At 30.5% G+C, this 15,546-nt stretch overlaps 1 protein-coding gene across 3 annotated transcripts in view; it reads right to left on the bottom strand.

Annotated features, from left to right (window-relative positions):
* Nucleotides 1-10,196, bottom strand: part of LOC128996844 (lachesin-like) — a 117,572-nt gene extending 107,376 nt beyond the window's left edge. For 2 of the 3 annotated variants that reach the window (XM_054422347.1, XM_054422349.1), the window contains exons 1-2: nucleotides 10,120-10,196; nucleotides 7,586-7,707 (exon numbers count right to left, since the gene is read on the bottom strand). The gene's annotated coding sequence lies outside the window, so the exon portion shown is untranslated. The remainder of the gene's footprint in view (nucleotides 1-7,585; nucleotides 7,708-10,119) is intronic. The other variant, XM_054422348.1, reaches the window with a different exon arrangement.
* Between the last annotated feature and the right edge of the window lie 5,350 nt (nucleotides 10,197-15,546).

Here is a 15,546-nt window from a genome sequence, read left to right as displayed (position 1 = left end):
GGAAAAAGAGCCCTATCGTGGTACTGGTAACACAAGTTATTGTCCAGTGGTCTTAAAAATCACCCTAGCGAAAACTCCCTTTTTTACTACTGCAATAAATATTTTACAAATATTTGTCTTTTAATTTAAATATTTTTCCTCAGTGCAAATTTATATATAAAGCCAAAAGTACCTCAGCTGTACTTATTTTTTTTTATTCTTTCAATTTATTACCTTATTAAAATCAGGTGTGATTATTTGTTTGTTTTACTGTATTTTGTTTATTTCAGGTTAACTTAACCAATCAATGGTTTTATTGATACTTATGATGTCCAAACGGGTGAAGCCCGTTAGTTGTTGCCAGTAAATATTAAGGACAATTATTTTCATGTATTGTTGACAGTTTCGTTTACCTCGGAAACCTAGTGTTGTGATTTGCAGCCAGAAATTAAATTCCAAGTAATACAAAAATTGATTACAGTATCGTTATGGAGCTTGGTCTTTTCGCGTTGCCTTTGAAATGTATTTTATTTTTTGTAAGGGATTGGTCCAATTGTTTGTCTTGTTACCATCTTAAGTCAACCTTTTATTAGATAGCGTTATTATTAATAGTCCAAGGACCAAATTACATCTAGGTCTGCACACGATATCGCTTGCAATTGAATCAGCTATTTTCAGATTTTAAGGCCAGTCCTATCCACTCTTATACTGAACTCTTCTAGTTACTACGCCCTCATGAATACCTTCATCTTCCTTGAATTTAAATTTTTCTATGATATTTTTTATTATATAACCCCATATGTAGAATCATCCAAGTTAATGCATAATCTTCAAGCACTCAATTGATAAAGTCACCTACCCACACAATTTTTATTTCAGCTGTGGTTTTTCGATACGGACGAAATGAGAGCATTCTATTGGCTGTAATAGCGTGACGTCACTCTCTTCTCTTAAGGGAACACCATTACCGCAACGATAAGTGCATCGGTGTTCGTGGTGTAGTGGATAGAGTAATCGGCTAATGTCAAAGAGGTAAACAGATCGAATCCCACCGGTGACACGAACTATTTGTCTTAGAATGCGATTACTTCTTAAATTAAATCTTTTGTTAGAATTTTAGGCATTTATAATTTTATTTTATATTTTATGAACAGAACTCTTTTTTCGATTAGTAAATACTTCATTAGATTTTTCATCATCAGCAAGTTGGGTTAGTTAGCAATTGACAAAAGATTATCACAAAAAAGCATAAGGGGCATAAGGGTATCGGTTGGGTTAGCTTATGACAGTTTAATTTCATAATAAAAAAATATTTTTTTAATTGTTCTTAATTTTATAATTAAAAAAGTTAAGAAATTAATTTTTCATTGTTTAACTCTCGTTTCGTCCGTATTGAAAACCCGCAGCTGAAATAAAAATTGTGCCGCCCTTTTTAGTAAAACATTCGTCGTAATATCATAATAAAATCAACTTCTTATTAGAATATGTAAATTACGTAGTATTTATGGGTCATATTGCCCAGCGTAAAACCGAAGCCAATGAAGCATGTAACTTTTAAGGTTTTGCAAGTTGACTGTCCGCTATTTATTTAGTGGTACAAAAGTCCAACTTGGACCGTTGTCGCGCTCATTGCGAAAACTTTCCACATCACAGCCACCGTTTTTGTTGCCTTCTTTATCTTGTCCTATGTGGATTTATTGTTTGGGACAAAACCTTCTAGATTATTTTTTTAGAAGACTTTTTTACTCCACACATTCTAAACTGATTATGTTATACGTAAAACAGTGTGTTCTAGGGTATATTTTTTGAAATCTCAAGGTTTTTGAATAATAGAGTTTGAATTCAATTTATTTAAAAATAAAATGAGACTGGATTTCATTTTTATAAATTGACCGTATTTTCATATTGGTATTTCTTGTCTCCCTTTGAACTTTTTGGGTGGGGTTTACGTATTTTAGATGTTCTTTTACGCATTTTTATGCAATTAAAGAACTAATTATATAGTAAAGAATCTTACTCATCCCAATTCTAACAAATAAATGACAATGACTAAATGGTTGATCACTAGAAATTTAAGTAAGGGAATGCCAAGAGTCGAATGAATACAAAAGTGCTTTCATATTTTTATCAGCTCAAAGCTAATATGCGGGAAAGATTTTATGAAATAGGTATAAAACAAACTACTGTTAGGCCTATGTCATAACACTTAGAAATAGGGTGTTCAAAAAAGATGGGGACATAATTTACGTGGTGATTCCATGGGTCAAAATAAAGAGAAAATCAATCACAACTTTTTGTCCAAAATCACTTTGTTAATCAGATATCCGCCATTTTGTATTTGTTACAAAAACATTTTTATATTCAACATTTTTCAACCGCTCTTTATAAAATGTATATTTAGTATGTATGTTAAGGTAGAAGAGACCCATGAAACAAAAAAAAATCATCTTGATTCTACTTAAAATTTCAAAATGGCGACCATTTGAAATGTTTAAACCTAAATTGGGGCAAACCTGGCTAGCTTCTGCCTCATTCTACTCAATTTTACATCTAAAAACCGTAGGTAATATTTCAGCTATTTCTTATTCTATCTTGGTATCGTTTGATAGGGGATTTAAAATGCTAAATAAATTAATTACTGAAATTTTTTCCTAAAATCAGCCATTTAAGCAAAAAAAAATGGCCGCCATTTTGAAATTTTAAGTTGAATCAAGATGATTTTTTTATAATATAAGTCTCTTCTACCCTAACATACATACCAAGCTGCATAAAGATCGGTTGGAAAAAAACAAAGATAAAAATGTCTATGTAAAAAATACAAAATGGTGGATATTTAGTTAACGAAGCGAGTTTGGAAAAAAAAGTTATAGGCTAATTGATTTTCTCTTTATTTTGTCCCAAGAAATTACTACGTAAATTATGACCTTTTTTGAACACACTGTATAGGTACATTCTTTTCATTGCAAGGATGAAACTAAAAGCTTAAATTTGAATTAATAAAAATTGTAAACGTGCATACTGTTAGAGGAAGGATAAATGAAATACATAAAACAGTGAATTTAAACCATGGGAATTTGTATTAAAGCTATAGAGAGGGGGAGTGCGTTGTAATTGTGGGAAGGACCCTTAAACTTGAACAGGAATCCTTACCCATTATCGCAGGCTTTAATGATCGATCAAGGGAGCAAACGATCAAACGGGGAAATCACTTTTTACCTTAAATTTAGACAAATGTTGCTCGCATCTTTAGGTTCATACAATCAATATGTTAAGTTCAAAACAAGTAACAAGGCTTGTGCCATAGGTTATTTGAATGACCCTATTGGCAATGACGCCAAATAAAATTACCAACAAAAATCTTAGTCTGGTCTAATGTATAAGGAACTTTGTTTAAATCACTTTTGGGGTTTTTGTGTTTGTTAAATACAGTATCAACAATCAAAGGCATTGCTGAATAGTAGCATAGGTAAAAAGAGTATAGTTATAAGGATAATTAATTTGTGTCATATTGTTTGTTATTTTTTTCGGTCAATTAGACTTGTTCATGTTACCAGATAATACAGTAACATTCAAAAATATAGACATTGACAGCCCAAGTGGTCAAGTCCTGACAGAATTATAAATACCCCCGCCGCAGCAAACCTGCAGACTAAGCGAATTTCCATTAGCCTGATAGGATTTCACATTAAAATGCCTCCTTAAAAATATCATATTTATTCCCTATTTAAATAGAATTAGTTTAACGAGTACTTAGGTTTGCTGCAACAAGGAGGGTAAAAAGGTGTTTTTTTATGTTAATAGTTTAGTAAGAAATGAATATATTTTCCAAATTCGATCAAAATATGTTCATAAACAAGTAAACTACAACAGTTGACTTATTCTCCATAAGAATAACATAGGGATTTTAAATTAACAATTTTTTGGAATTTTCTCTGTAACCATTAGGCGCACAATAACGCTTCAATATACTAAATTATTTGTTTTTTTAAGCTCTTCAAAATGGTTTGGAAATAAAGTGTCAAATTTTGTGTTTTTAGGGTCAAAAATGGGAAAAACCTATTTTTACCCCATAAAACCCCCCATAAACCCCCGTTCCCATAGTCCGATCATGCTGGTTCGCGAACTCGTTCGAATAAATGTAGGTTTACACGTTTGTACCAAATTTCATCAAAATCGGATCATTTTTGCTTGAGTTATCGTGCTGACGGACACATATATATATATATATAAATATATAAATATATAAATATATAAATATATATATATATATATATATGAATTTGAACGGATGGTGTTTTTGGCCTCTAGGGACCTCAAAATGAAGAAATAAATCGGTCCCGGGTCCAGGTCTTACCATGAGTACTACGGTAATAGCTTATTCCCTATATGGGAAATTCGCTAAAATGTATCTGTGTAATACGTAGATAAAATGTGCAAAAATCTCGCAAAAGTCAAAATTATACTAACGTTTGAATGCAATTCATCCAGTATTTTTTGTGTAAACTGTCTCTACAAAATCCCGTTTTTTACTCATATACCATGTATAATTTATGATTAAATCTAGATCATTTATTTGTTAAATCAGGTTTTAACATTTTAACGTTAGCTAATATGGTATCAGATCTTATGTGAAATTTTAAGGCATTTTGGGGATTACAAATGTGATCCAAGTGGATCCAATATGAGCTGTAAGCTGAGAACATGATGTATGGTCCAAGTCATCTGTTGGTGATATGATCCTGTGTTATTGATCATCCTACATGCCGCACTAACTATTAATTATGGGAATTAAAATTGGAAATACCATGTTAAGCCATTCCGTGATTGGTAGAACTGGGTTAGTGGTGGTTTATTGATAAGTCAATGCCGTGTTTATGCTCTTTTAGGTACAACGTTTTTTGTAGTAAAACTCTCAATTTATATTATGTTTAGAGGATGAATTTGTTCTTCCCTCATTCTTTATATTACATATAATGCTTCGTGTTGTTGCAAAGTACTCTATTCACAATAAGTGCCTTCCATCTACCACTGTAAAATTTTATTAAAATCCTACAAAAAAAAAGAAAAAAACTTTAAAATGTGCTTTTAACTTTTTTTGAAAATCATTTGAGCCTCACCGACTATACCAAGTTAGGGATGCTTTAAACCAAGCGTAAACGCTATAACCATGCCGTACCAAAATATTCAAATAGGTACTGTATCATATACGGGAGGTTTTTTATGCAACCCAAATTATAAGTACCGTGAGAACCACAAAAAAGCTCAAATGTGGGATCAATGTTCTTTTTTTTCACTTCATTGCCATTTAGTTGATTTGCATAGTTGCATTGACAAATATTGAATCTAAACTTATTTAAAAGAACCTGTGAAAGAAATCATGAATATTTCAATATAAAACCAAAAAAAAAAAAATAATAGGCATGTGTCTTTGCTTAAATGTAGCATTTAAATTACCTCCAATTTTATTGATAAAGTCATCCAGTTGATTTAGGGTTAACATTTTTTGAATGATGTTTGAATTATATATTGTTAGTTGTTATTTTATAACAATTATAATTCGACGTGAACGTAATTAGTTTGTTGAGAATTACAGATTTTAGTGTGCGTTTTAAATACCAATTTCAATGTGGAAATAATACCAAGCGGCGTATAAAAGTAAAATGTATAATCGCTGATGAATAGTCAATAGAAGGTTTTGTATGGTAATGGGACGTTTATATGCTATGTACAGTATATGGAATTACAATTATGCTCTCACCTAATGAATGCAGTTGTTTTTTTTGTTTTTTGTTTTTTTTTTTACTTTGATCTCGTTGATTTTTTTTTTTTTTTAAACAAACTATAGAATTGCTATTGCGCAGGAAAGCTACCGATTTTAGTTGCAGGATGAACCCGAACTGTTACAAAACCGTTTAATCAAAAGGTCAACATTTGTATCTTTAGTGGTAAAATTTACATCAAAAGCCGATAAAATTTAGCCATAAAAAGTATATTTACATAATACATGCAATTCCTAAAAAAAACTTTAGAATTATTGACAATGAAGTAAAACAAAATTAAATTACGGTTACACATCTTTGAGACTATCTTACATGTATTTCGTCTTGATTGCTTTTCATAAATCCCAATATCTTTTTGAATAGCTAACTTTAATGCCATGTGTAGACGCAATGGTTTGCATATGCATGTAAAGGAGTATGGACAGTAGAAGCATGCAATTTGTAATTAATTATTGATTACCTAACGCAATACATGTGTTATTATGAAATACAAAAATAATAAATCGTTGGTTGCCCAGATCACGTAATTATCACAGAATTTACTAGGAAATGTATTCTTGAAAACTCGCTGTTTGCTATTTCTCCTCGGATCCTGTAATTTCTATACTGTACGTTCAAAGAAAATGAATTAGTATACATTTCTGTGATTATTATAAATTACAAAACCGTTGATAAAAGTTAAATCTTTGTTAGGATTTATTATAACTTCAAACGTTTTATTGATAATTACTTTATAATCAAAAATGTATAGATTTCTTAATTCAATGTTAAATTAAAATATTTTTCCTTTTCCACATATAAAAACTTATTATGTGATCGTAAAGTTTAAATTCGTAACCCTTCTGCATTCCATTAACTTTTAACAACCAATCGTTACAAACATAATTAATCATTTAAATCAATTCATTATACGCATTAAAGTTAGGTAGTTTGCTCTATAATTTCATTTTAAATCATTTTATTTAATTTTTAATTAACTGTCATATATATTATTTGATAGATGAAGTACCTTTAAGGTAAGCTACCTAGGCCTACTATTTGTATGTTAACAAAAATAACATAACCATAAAAAAACACCAAAAATGAAGTAAAACACAAATAATAAGATACACATTTTCCACGTACCTATACAGCATTACCACTTAAAATTATAAAAATGTTTATCACAACAATAGCATAATATTTTTCATCAAATTTTCAGTAGATTTAAATTCAAATAGAAATAGTACAGTACGTCAATGTTAAAGCTTTCTTTTTTAACTTGTTTAAAGTTTAACTGTGTTAAGTGCGTAAAAAAAAAAACTAAAGGACGAACTAACCTAAGTACGAAATAAAAATACTAACAGACATAAATGGAACTGTCTGCCTGTCTTCACCACGTACTTTCACTATTATCTTTCCACTTGTTAAAATTATAAGCTCTTAAACGTGGGGAAGACAGGAATTAAGTATTATTTTTATTCGTTAGTTTTATTTTTTATTTTTACAATATTATTATACTGTACGAAATTTTGCAACGCTCTTAAACAATGTAAATCTTTAACCTCTTTGTACTTAACAATTACATTGACAAAAGAAGCATAGATAGTTGTATATATAAAACAATTGTGCATCTTATCCTAAAAATGTAGTTAGTCTACAAGCTTTTGCTGGTAAATGTTTAAAGGGAATTTCTTCATTGTAAGTGTTTGTACAATTTAATTTACGAAATATAAAATATCCAACACTCGAAAAATATATCACACAATATTCCTACTATTGACAATTATTGTGTTTTATTTCAATAACTCTACGTTACAGTCTGATAGTCAACTTTGTAGTTCTACCTGTTTGTAAGCTCGTAGAGAGAGGACACAGTGACGCGTAGATGCTCCCCTCCTGACAGCACGGTGAATACTGAGCTGTTGACGCGCGCGTCTGCCTCACACCTTACAATGAACACCACACACTGGTGTGAAACAAGTCTATAACGTTTGAAATGCCAAGTAAATGCTGATTGTAATTAGTTTAACATCAAATAGTAGTATAGAGCGTAAATAAAAAATAAAATCTCACACCTTGGAGGTTAACAGATTTAAATTGAATTTGGTCGTTGAGTTGTCAAACAACTCAACTGGGAAAATTATGGGGATTTTGTTTTTGTATACTGGGAAAATTAGCGTGAAAATATTGACTGGTATTATTTCAAAAACTACATTTATATTTTAGGAAATTGATGCGTTGTCGTTTCTTTAACCAAGAATATTTAAATGTATGTCATATTAAATTTGTGTAGTTTGTAATTGGTGTACGCAAAGTGTAGAATGTAATTAGAGTGGTAATAAAATTTAGAAGTAAAAAGTGTGATCGTAACGTATGTACATTATGTTCTATATACCTTATGTGTGTATGTACATAATCTTTTATGGACCTAGTATTTAGAAGCATAGTATTTGATGGTGTCATATTTTTATACCAAACACATTTTTTAAATAAAATAAAAATTACCTTATCTAATACATATTCTTTCTTGCAGTTAACACTTAATATAACCAATTTGAGGCTAAGAGTAGTAATTGTTTCTTGTCCAACATACAAACTAATTAAATCAATTATAAATTTTTTTAAGTTATGCTAAAACCACTACTGTTTTCATTTAATCCTGCCACAAATCAAATAAACTTATTTTAAAAGGATAACTAAGCATTACCATAACTGCTTTAAACCACATACATTCTAAAACACATAGTTTGGTATTTCACAAACACACGACGTTAATAACCATCATCAGCCTGCAAATCATGCTAAACTGATTCGGAACAGGTAACAATAGCATTGTCAATATTCATTGCTAACAACTCTACATATTGCAAATATATCGCGCTGTGCGCTGTAACGAAGTGACGGAGTATCAGGTCGATTGTTGTTACACATGGTAATTAAGTTGCCCAGTTGCAACATTACCTATTAATGAATCGACCTATGTTATGCTCCAAGCGAGAAAGTTGATTGTAAAGTAATTACAATCATACACAATCATTAGAGTATATCAAACAGATATTATTTTATAATGCCGATTTTTTCATGAAGAGTTAGGCTACTTTTGAAAACTGGAATGGATTTTATTTTATTGGTTCATTATTTTCTTTTTGAACCTGTTTAATATTTCAAAAGAATATCGAAATCATAAACAACATGTAATAAATAAATAACGATTGTTAATTATTGTGTTTGACATTTCTATCCGTCATAACTGAACTTTAGTAAAAACTTTTGTTGTAAAGGTTACGATTTACAAAATTGCTTAAAGTGCACTTTAATTTTAAAAAGGAAAAGCTATCGAATTGTTTTTTTTCATAAAAATTCAAAAGTGCCTTAGGGATGCAAAAAAAAGAAGTTTTCCGAAAATATACAAGATAAGTTGATGTATGTTACTGCCGGTAAAATATCGTGTAAGACGGAAGTTCGTTAAATTTAGAATAAAAATATGAGTTTAAAACCGGTATAATATGCTGTGACATACGTTAATCATTATTAATTAATGTAATATACTTAAACTATTATATTCCCTGATTAATTCAATCAAAATAAGTTCAATACTAATTATGCGATACTTTGATTTTCAACAATGCAAAAGAGACTAGGCAATTCCAATTTTGAAAAATAATAGACTTAATGATAAAATATAAATGGTTATTCTAAAAGGTGAACTTTCAAAGTGTGTGAGTGTTTTTAAGAGAAGAATTCATCATTCTTACAGCTAAGTATAATATATATATACTCAACTATTAGCCATAATGTGTAGTTGGTAAGTAAAATTGTAAATAGATATTGATATTACTTTTGCTTGAACACTAGCTTCAACTTGTCTTGATTGCAAGAAATTAAAATAGCATTTTTTAATTTTAGTAACTTTATTTTATGGTATATGCATTTCCAAACTTTTGTTTCAGTTTAGGTTATAAATCTATCACTGTTTTATAACTTTATAAACTTAAATTATTTTCTAATTATATTCTCCTCCTTCTGTATCTATAACAGATAGTTTTTTAATTGCTGATTCGAATAACCTTATGTTATTACATCGAAATGTTTATAGACAGTAAGTAATGAATTTTTTTTTAAGAAAAAACGATGATTGTATTCCAAATCTTCCATTTTGTATTTTGCTAGTGTCATTTTTTCGTCATTGTACGTTGTATATTTAGTGTTTTTTTTTCAATTTAAATAGCCTAAAACTTGTTAACTTATAATTAAAAATGTCCAGATAAAGGGTAGGTAAAACTATTTTGGACGTATGCCATCTGGGGATTGGAAAATCAATTACATACATCACAATATACAAAACTAAATCAAATTAATATCTCAAGTTGGAATTCACCTTATTTTATAACCGTTTAACACCTAAGATTACGTATTCAGAAGCTGTAACTGACGCACGTCTGTCGTACGGAGGTGCCACGGCGTTACTGCCGTCCCCGAGGGTGGCGAGGTGCCGCCTCCAACACAGCTAGGTGCCGCCCCCAACCAGCCCGGCCCGCCCAGGCCGCCCAACGTCGATATACTTATCACTAATTAACACATCGACAATGAACCTTCAGAACCAGTGATTTAATAAAGCATAGGTGACTGAATAGGTATTTAATAAAGAGGACTGCACGATCTTCTTTGAGAAGTTTTTATTTGTATGGTTTTCATGTTCTATTTGTTACTGTGAGTAGGTTCTTTCACATAGAAGGCTATAGAGGTCACAATTACAAAATATGTCACATTAAAAAATATTAGGCTATATAACAAACAAAGGATAAACAACAAATGTTAAACAACAACACAAACACAAACAAACAACACAACAACAAACAAATGTACAAATGTGTACAGATGTTATGTGTGTGGACAAATGTTAGGTTGGTAAACAAAGGACTGTGTAAGATCAGCCTTATCTTATCTAAGCCAGAAAACTTTAACTGCAGAGTTGCTATGACAACAAACAGCAAACCACTTGATGTAAGAAGCCAAAAAGACGTAACTATGTAGTTACTGCTTTTTGGCTTCTGAAATTCGTATGATCAAAGAAGTAACTGAATAAAAAATAAAAATATATGAAAACGTATGAAAAATAATTTACTTAATATAAACTAGAGATAAAATACATTAATAATCATCCAGCTGTAAATGTCTATGGCCAACCAAATTTGAGTAAACAAGAAAAATCTGTTGGCAAACTTTGAGTGATGTTTTCTCATTTTGGCGTTTCATGTAGATACTGCCTTTTGGCATAGTAGGGCAGCGTAGTCGTAATTCTTTAAGTGTTGCCAACTTATTTTCAAGCGTACACTGATTACGTACATAATAAAAGCACTCTGTTTTGGGTTGTTTGGTTGGAATACTGGTGTGCTCCAAAGTAAAAACTCTGTACCAAAGTAATGCTTTCTGTACAATAATCTGTCCAAGGAAGTCCACTTTTATTAGTTAGGTAGTTAGGTTAGGGTTTATTAGTTGGGTGACTGTAGGAAAGATTAATTCATGACCATCTGTTTTGATGTAAACAAAACGTAAACTTGGACAAGTTCAGATGATTGACAACAGAATTCAGCACAAACTCTGAAATATTAAAAGCCTATAGAACGATGGGCTTCACGGGTTATCATCCAAACCAGCAAAAGGCACACCTAGAGGATAAAAAGCTTTAAATTGATACCCAATATGCCTATAAAAATATATATTTAAGGGTCGATTTGCTGCACACAAAATTAAACAAATTCTCGTAATAATATTGATATTTTAAGTCATTCCCCTCAGATGTACTCTTCAAGGAAAGATAATAACATGCATATTAGTAGTTTGGCAATGGGCAAAGGTAAAAATTGACACAGCTCAATCTAGAGTAGTCTGTTTTATATTAACCCTGCAGATAATATAAACTGCAGATCCATTGTATTTCTATTACATGTTAAAAAGTTTATGTTTAACTGTAGGCTATAAATTCATGTACAATCTTTTAAGAGCTAGATAAAACTTGAATAACATGTTATAGCATGTTCAAGAAAAATTATTTTCTTGTGTAAACACAGTTCCATTAATGAAAATTCTTTTGATCTTTTTTGTAACACAAATCTGTTTGTAGGTGGGTTTTTACGTTGGAGCCAAAATCTAACCTGATCAAGCTAAGCTGAGCATGCCGCATGCCTCTTGTATGTTTTATAGTGAAGGGTAAAATTGATCACATTAAACAAACTAAAGCCATTAATGTTGCTATACATTAATACAAAACAATTATATCAATGGTTATTTGTATTAGGTTTTAAATAAAAACAACTTTGGAATGATACTCAAAGAAAATATGCAGTAAACGTAATAGTTGTAAAAAACAAGCGTTTACAGTATTTGCTTAGCCGTATATACATTACCAAAACCCTATTTAAATTACTAACGATGCTCAACACGACTTATAATTTGCAACAACATATCTTTAGAGAGCTAACGTAGAATATAACTGATACTATGGTGGACCAGACTGACCAGTCTAACCTCAATACCACAGGTTTACAAACGTTGAGGCAGTCGACGAGACCACACATTTATGACTTTATTCGCCAGCGTTAATCATGTCTTTTCACGAAAACAATGTGCGACTGTACATGAAGTCATTTATTCTGCATGTGTTTGAATTAGTAAATATGCCAATAGTGTAGTTTACGCAACGATCGCGTAAAGGCTAACTACGCTAGTTGCGTACACTACTCTGCCTACGGCCGTTTCTTAATTACTAAAAATTAATTGGGTTACTCAACCTCCAAGAGAGGTTATGTTTTCGTTTATAACCTCTCATTGCCACTGATTGTGATGCAACTACAGTACTTATTGTCCCAACCATTCACTCATTGTTTTTAATTAAAATGGTCTTAACTATAAATTGACGTTTGAAGTATTACAATTTTACCACTTTTCTCTCAGTTCTTGAACCTCATTAGTACACACTTGTTCTGCAAAGTAATTCAACAATACTGCAAACGCAAATTAAGTAAACAATACTGTTAAGTGAATATTTTCAATTCTAAGATTTATTTCAATTATAAAAACGGTCATTGGTAGGTTAACACAACGATCTCGTAAGGATAGTCTTTATGATGAGTAGAAGATTTAAGGTACGAGCCTATGCGAGTGCTTTAAAACTTCTAAGAGAAATTACGCGAGTTGGGTACACTACTTTACCTATGACCGTTTTTAAGTAAACATTTCTGTAAAGTGAATCTTTTCATTTCTCTCATCTGAATGGAAACGGCTAGTTTAAAAAACGTCCGTAGGAAAAAAATCCATGTATAAATCCCAAAGTACCCATAAACTTTTGAGAAAACTACAAGTCACACCCCCATAAGCCATGTACTTAAAATGTTCGTCATGGCGAGAAACCTTGCGCAAAACTATCCATTATTTCATAAATATCCCTTTAAGGTCGTAATTGTTTTCCATATGCTTCCAATTTCTTTCTTAATTCAATTATTTGTCCTTAATTCCTTGATTTGTTTGTTATTCTTTCAATTTATTACCTTATTAAAATCAGGTGTGATTATTTGTTCGTATTACTGTATTCTGTTTTGTTTATTTCAGCCTTAACCAATCAATAGTTTAATTAATACTTATGAAGTCAAATAGGGTGAAGCCCGTGGGTAACACAGCTAGTATATTGTAATAGATCATTGGTATTATAATGGATTCTCATATACATATCAAGAGATACTCCAGTTATTAACCTCGTATTGAAACACTATTGACTGGTCAAAAATTAATAATTTATACAAAAATATAAATGTCCTTAATTTTGGACACTATACTTTTATAAGTTTTTAAACTCTGCTAAAACTGGACAGCATTATAAAGTTTATGAAGTTTTCAATTACAACTTCCAGATGAGGATTACAGGATAATGCCTCGAGTAAGAGAAGATATGAAAGTTTGTTAAGCCGATTCCAAAACATCTTCCCTCAGGACTCCATTAGGACCTTTCCTGTTGAGTAAATTCTGATTCTAGATCAGCTGTTATTGTTACACTAATATTACTTACGCATCACTGCATTCAAAACAAATAAAAGAATAAAATAAAAACAACACAGTGTTAGCGCTTAATGGTTTATGATGTATTCCAAAATCGTTTAAATTAAATGTAATAGTTACTACCAGATCACGACTTCAAATTTTCCTTCTTTTGAAATTTGTAAATGTTGTGAAAAATTTTAAGAACACTCTAGGACTGATAACATGTTAACCAATTTAGTTATGATAACTAACTTTGCAATAATTATAATCACTAGAAGTGGAGGAACTAATTTTATAAATTTATTGTTTATTTAGATTGTCGTCGTCACTGTACGTGATTCACAATAATAATGATATCACGGACGATGTTAATTTAAGAAATGACAAAATGCTAGATTAAATTTAGCAGAATAAATCTGAGCTTGTGTTCTTTACTAAACAAAACAACAAACTAAACTTTATTTACATTTTGAAACAATTCAACATATGACAATAAATTTAAATACTAAAACAAAACAAATTAATAAAAACCAGTCCTTCAGCAAAAGTTAATTTAAATAGATATTGAAGGTTTTAAAACTAATATAGTCAGTTAGGCATAACACGACAAGATGACTATGAATAGTTAATATCCATTATAAATTACATTTATATATATGAGCACCCTCTACTAAACGTACGTGTGAACCTAATTTCTTACTAATGCGTAATAAATATCACCTAACACACAATCAAATATCGCTTGCATCGATATTTATGGTGATTTTTTACCTATGTCACTAGGCACAAGCCGGGCATTGTTTCTCACATTACATTGTGAACCTTGGTGATCATTTGCTGTGGCTATTCATTGTTGTTAGTACTTGGAGTATCGTTTATGTGTAGATCTGCAGCAGTGCGTTCAACCATCGTGTTACATCTTGAATAGTTCACTAATTCCACCCTACATTTTATAGAATGGGTCCTTACAAACATCGCCTGAAAATGCGTTAACACATAGTACGAGGGAAAGGAAGATATGTGTGGGGATAAATTAATGTTGGTTAGACCCAGGTGCCACTCATTAATAGTTAAATCGTATTTAATATATCCTTTATGAAATAAAGACCTTATACATACAAACCTCCATAAAAGTGTCATTAAAACAAACGAACATTTTTTTTAATGTTTAATGGGAATAAAGAAATAAACAATATATTTTGTAAACAAAGCTTACTTTTTAAATGGTTAAAGAGTAATAAATAGTAAAATATATTGCGAAAGCATAAACAACATGGCAAAAGGGTGAATACTCCCTCATAACTTTTTAATAAGCTTTTTGAGTTATAAATTGTGTATAATAGAATTTGGTAACCATTAATAACTATTTATTTAATAACATACAAAATAAAATTAATAACATTAATGATCATTCTAATATTGTAAATGAATAATTGTAACTCAAACTAAAATAAAACATTGGTAAAAAAAATGTTTTTAATTGACTTGATTGCAGAATTGGAATAATAAAAACTATTAAATACTCTACTTTTATCCGTTAGGATCTTTTATCTAATATCGTTTGAGTTGTAAACAGTTTTGTTTTTAATATAAACTGTTTACAACCCATTGTAATTTAATTTAAATACAGTAATTTTTATTAATTTAAATAAAGCTCTTTTTCATTCATTTCAATGTAAGCCTATTTTCAAGATTGAAATTAAATGATGAGGACTTGTGATTTGAGACGGAGAGTTCAGTTAGACTCATGTCAGAAACCACGCAATTAAAA

Source organism: Macrosteles quadrilineatus, unplaced genomic scaffold (assembly GCF_028750875.1).
Source record: "Macrosteles quadrilineatus isolate MER2022 unplaced genomic scaffold, UCM_ALF_1.0 Scaffold_6__1_contigs__length_79288215, whole genome shotgun sequence".
Taxonomy (NCBI): domain Eukaryota; kingdom Metazoa; phylum Arthropoda; class Insecta; order Hemiptera; family Cicadellidae; genus Macrosteles; species Macrosteles quadrilineatus.
Note: the sequence above shows the minus strand (reverse complement) of the source record. Positions and strands in the feature narration are given on the sequence as shown.